This window comes from Heliconius melpomene, chromosome 21 (genome assembly GCF_056956725.1).
Source record: "Heliconius melpomene rosina isolate 202511_hmr_F chromosome 21, ASM5695672v1, whole genome shotgun sequence".
NCBI lineage: Eukaryota > Metazoa > Arthropoda > Insecta > Lepidoptera > Nymphalidae > Heliconius > Heliconius melpomene.
The window spans coordinates 516,291-522,290 of NC_140409.1; positions in this window are offsets into that span (position 1 = coordinate 516,291).

The window sequence follows — 6,000 nt, forward strand, 5'->3', positions numbered from 1 at the left end:
GGGTCTTCCTCAAGGTTCGGCTCAGAAGTCCTCTGTTGTATAATTTATACACACATGACGTCGAATTGTCTGTCAATAGTTTTTGCAACATACTTCAATACGCTGATGATATCGTTCTCTACTACAGCTCAAAATCTGTGGAGGACATAACTTTTCGTTTGAATACTGCTTTGCACTATCTTAACCAATGGCTTTCTGATCATGGCCTGGCATTATCAGTGGCTAAATGTCAAGCGGTGGTATTTACAAGAAAGAGACTAATTCCAAATTTTAACATTTTATATGATAATATTCCCATAAATTTTTCGGAAAGTGTAAAGTTCTTAGGTTTAATACTCGACAAACGACTGAACGGAATTGCACATGCTGAGTATCTCAGCAAAAAATGTCAAAAAGGCATAAATGCTTTAAGAGCTGTGTCTGGTGTGTGGTGGGGTGCACACCCTTATACTCTTAAATTATTATACCATGCAATAATTCGTAGTCATATTGACTATGGTTTATTTGTTTTAGACCCCTTTAACAAAGTAGCGTCAGAAAAACTCAATCGAATTCAATACAAATGTCTCCGAATCATTCAATCATTCACTTCACGCACTCCAGGTAGAGTGTGTTGATCCCCCTCTTCCTATCCGCCGTCAATATCTCTCCGATCGATTTGTGGGCAAAATGTTACAGCTTTCTTCCCATCCTTTAAGGTCTAAGCTATCCGAGTTAGCCGACCTTATTCCTCGTGACAAACCATTACCATATGTACTTAATAGTTTCCTTAAATTTACCAATCTTCCTCATCCTTTGTCCTGCTCTCCTTCTAACCCATTGTTTTGTACGTCATACAAGGCTTTGGTTTATGCTCCTCGTATCATAACAGATCTTGACTTGATCAAGGAAGATCCTGGCACCAACACAAAGTTTCAAGATATAATTCAACTCAGTTGGTGTAATCATCTTCTCATCTTCACTGATGCATCAAAGCTCTCTAAAGAGGGCTGTGTTGGTGCAGCATGCTGGATTCCAAAATTCAAAATTATTTTACAATTTAAATGTCCTCCCGAATCTTCTGTGTTTACAGGTGAGGTTGTTGGCTGTTGCTTTATTAGAAGCAATCCTGTTTGCACATTCCCATGACTTTAGACAGACGGTTATTTTTATTGACTCGCTAAGCTGCTTAATGGCGTTAAGAGGTAACCCATTTCATAGTAAATTAAGATCTTCAATTGTTTTAAGGATTCGTGAAGAGTTGTACTCATGTTATCTAAAGGGTTTGGATATTACTTTAGTCTGGATTCCAGGACATTCTGGAATTAGTGGGAATGAATCGGCAGACTCCTGCGCTAAGTTAGCTACTCGGTGTGGCACTTTAGTTCACTTTTCTAATTCGGCTCAAGATTTGTTGTCCCTTGCATCTGCCCATCTGGATGAGTCCTGGAGGAAACTCTGGGAAAGATCAAAGTCTCTGAAAGGTAAGTACTATGCTTCTATCCAACCTTCTATCCCAAAGCGACCTTGGTTCTTTACTCAAAAATTTACTGAACGGAGAACTATATCAACAATTTGTCGTTTGCGTTTTGGACATGCATGTACGCCTGTTCATCTGGCTAAGATCAGGGTCAGGGATCACTCTCTGTATGAATGTGGCCTCGACGACGGTTCTCCTTCTCACATCCTTTTCTCTTGTCCTAAATTGACCCGTCCCTTATATGACATCCTTCCTTATAAAGTTCCCCGCCCCCTTAATGTTCAGTGTTTGTTAATGTTTGTGTTTAGTCCGTTATGTAAATTTTTATGTAAATATATTAAGAATAACAAAATTAAACTATAAACTAACATCTGTGTAAAATAATAGATATTACTAACCCTCTTTATTTATATATTGTATTTATATTTTTTGTATTGTTATAGGTGAAGGCAGTAGTTTAACTGGATCTCTCTTAAACATGCATTTTTCTGTTGAATAATATTATTCCTTTTTTTTTACCGTACAACCTCTTTCGTAAGTTCTCCATTCAACGTGACACTGGCGAAGTGATTTTGTGCTCAACTGGCACGCTCGGAACGCCATAATAAAAAGAACAGAACAGAACAGACTATTTTTTGCCTTGTATCCCTGTTTTCTGTTTAAGTCCTCATATCTACTGTTTTTTGAAAGGCGTAAAAATAATTATGATTGTAGTTCAACAGGAACTTTGCTTATTAAAGTTGACAAATGTGTATAAGTTTGCACTCATTTCATAACTTCGATGTATTGTAAGTTTTCACTTTTAGTCAAATTTCAGAATTGTAGGTCCACAGGAAGTACCATAAAGAGTTTGCACGAGTTGAATTTTATACAAAATGCAGCAAAAACTATAATCGCTCGTATTTTTAGATTACATGACTTTTCATTTTCTGAGCTCCAAGGGATTCGATAAGATTCGTAATTCTAGTTATTTGATATTCATTTCAGCTTAACATATCCGATACTCGATCTTGTGGTAACCAGCTTAGAGAGACATTTTATTTTACTGTTTTCTACTGTTTTTTTAGTTCCATAATATGCTATAATTAGGTTTCAGAAGTGAAATATCAAAAGAAAACTATACAACACTATTGTTACAAATACAATCTTATTTATTAAAAATCAAAATAACTATAAACTGAAGTTTAAATAACTAGAAACCTATATAAAACACCAACAACATTCGAAAACACATATAGGTATTTACTCAGTGTTAATTATAGCAGCTCTTTTAACCAATTCACAATATTTATTAATTAAAACATTTAAATTACTTTATAACTTGCTAATAATTATCTATTAACAACCTAGTAACAAATCACATCGACTACAACACGTGTAACCTCAAGTATATGAGGGCCAAATATGTCTTCCCGCTTAAATTAGTAACTTAATAACAAAATTAAAAGAGCGGGCTTTTTGATATTGACAGTGACATTGACACATTGCAGTACTATATTTGACAGTTGACATTTGTAGCACGGGAGTCTCCTAAGTCGGCCATTCTGACCCTGCGTCGTCCCCGACGTAGCTGAATTAATATCCAGTTGCCTGATCACATGCTGGTGCATCCCGATTAGCCCCAAAGTCATCAGCGTCGTTTCATGGCTGTATTGATGAAAATTCTACAGTAGTACCATATTCGCTGTCTTCATCATCTAAAATTTTAAGTTTATAAATGTCTAAACATTACAACAAACGGATAGGCAATCAAAATATACAGACAAAAGATATAAAAATAAAAAGTTTTGAGAGCTCTCATTTTTAACCCTGTAAAATCTTCATATCCAAGTATGTTCAGTCCGGTGCAGCAAACTCCGGAACCTGTGAACAGAACAGTCAGAAAGCGTCCCCTCTGTCTGCCAGGACCAAATGTCCACATAGACGTCACATGGTCCACAAAGACCAAACGTCAGCAAGGACCAAACGTCCACAAGGCCATAATGTCAGCAAGGACCAAATGTCCACCTTGACCACAAGGACCAAACGTCCTTCAGAGCCACATGCTCTTCACAAAATCTTTCATGGCCACACCCCCGTCAAAATTTCTCAGGCCATATGCCTCATCAGACCAAACGTCTGATACAAGTCAAAGTCAAAAGTCAAAGTCAAAACACCCTTTTTTTTTTTTTTTTTGTCGCTGGGAAATGCATTTACGCAGACCGCCCATACGGAAGGCGAGCCTTACGGATGAGCGGTACTGTGGGACTCATCGGTAAAACCGATCCTACCCACTAAAACCCAGCGGAAACCCTCTCCACCAAAATGAGACGCCGCAGGATCGCTCGCGCATGCTACTACGACGCCTCGGTGGAAGGCCTTTTGCAGGCCATCGTCGTTTTCTGGGTGCCCTGGGGTTTCTCCTAGGGCATCCGCAGCCTTGATAACCTGAAGGAAGATCACCCTGACCCTCCCGCGGTAACTCCTCTAGGGTAGGGGGAATAGAAGATGCGCATACCGCCTTCTTCTATCCCCTGGCCTACGGCGGCGGAGCGAATCTGCGTTCGAGCTGGACTCGCGCACCCGCTCCGCGGCCTCCTTCAATGCGATTACTGATTCGCAGAAGGAGACCATTGCAGACCAGCTCCTCTCACAGTCCAGCATAGCCCCTACCACACTGGCCAGTGAGAGGTCCCTACCCACTACCGCCATCAAGGCATGGCGTTGTGGGGCCCAAGCGGGGCATTCAGCCAGAGTGTGATGCGCCGAATCCACGGAGGCATCACACTCATGGCACACCGGCGACATCTCCCGACGTGCAACCTGATGCAGGTACTTACCGAAGCAACCGTGCCCCGTCAGAACCTGCACCAGTCTGAACGTCAGGACACCAAACCTCCTTTTAACCCAGCGATCCAAGTGTGGGCGAACTGCCTCCACTGTCGCTAGGCCTGCCGCCGGAGACCCCAGGTCCCCCCTCCATCGCCGGATCAGGGCTTCATCCGCTCTCCTCCTTATCCGTGCGACATCCTCACACGATGGTTGTACGCCTCGCGACCGCTCGCTTGTGCGGAAAGCATGAACTCTGGCAAGCACTTCCGCCTGTAATTCCCAAGGCGGATCGCTCGCCAAGAGAGTTGCCGCCGTCCAGGACACCGTACGGTACCCCCGAATTGCTCTCACCGCTATGAGACGCTGCGCTTTCCGCAATTGGGTCTTATTGCGAACGGTGAGAGAATCTGCCCACACAGGGGCACCGTACAGAGCCATGGATCTCAACACGCCGACATAAAGCTGTCGGCATGGAGAATCTGGCCCTCCGACATTCGGCAGGAGCCTGCCGAGGGCCCCAGCAGCGTTTACTAGCTTCGGCACAAGCTGAGCGAAGTGCGAAGCGAATGACCACCGTCCATCCAGGGTCAGACCCAGATACTTCATCTGAGTCCGAACCTCCACGTCCTGTCCCTGGATGCGCAGAGTAGCCCTACGGGGGGGACCCCTACGCGGGCCGTGGAATAGGAGGGCCTCAGTCTTGGGCATAGAGACTCTCAGACCCAGAGCTTCGATACGGTCGACGACAAGGCAGGTGCCGATTTCAGCCAAGTGTGCCGCCTCCTGGTAAGACGTTCCCCTGGCCGTGACTAGAGTGTCATCCGCATAACATATGACACTCATACCAGGAGGAAGACGACCACGCAGGAGCCAATCATAGCCGAGATTCCAAAGTATCGGGCCCAAAACCGACCCCTGTGGAACCCCGCATCCGACGCTTCGTCGACCGATCTGGCCATTTCCCCCAATCCATAAGACTACTCTGTCTTGGAGGTAGTCATTTAACAGCCGCCGGAGATAGAAAGGCACTCCATGGTACCGAAGTGCCTCTCTTAGCGTCTCAAACGGCAGACTGTTAAAGGCGTTGACCACGTCCAACGAGACGGCGAGAAGAACATCTTTATCTGCCGTCGCGGCCAACGACTGTGTCTTCAGGGCGTTCAGGGCATCAATGGTCGAGCGGCCGGCCCTAAACCCGAACTGCGCCTCTGAAAGACCAGGACCTACCTCCTCTAGGTGCTGAACAAGGCGGGCAGCAATGATCTTCTCTAAGATCTTGCCCATCTCATTCAGCAGCACTATTGGCCTATATGCGGAAGGAGAGTCCAGAGGACGACCCTCCTTGCGCAGTAGACATAGTCCTCCTTCCTTCCACAACTTCGGAAACTGTCCAGTTAAAAGGCACTGATCAAATAGCTTCCGAAGTTGCTCACCAAGGTGTTCTAGGGCAATGCTCAAAACTCTTCCTGGCACACCATCTGGTCCCGGAGCCGTTTTCTTAGCCCTCAGTCTCCTGAGTGCCATATTCATCTCTCCTTCAGATATGAGAGGGATAACCGACGGGATAACCTCCTCATGCACAGAGGACGGAGCCATTCTAGGGGGGATGTGCCTAGGCGGCTCCGGAAATAAGTCCACCAGAAGGCGTAAGAGAAAGTCTGGTGACAGAGTTTCCGTTAGAGGAGCGCTTTGCGCACGGACCTTTTTACGGGCAGCCAGATAGGGCCGCC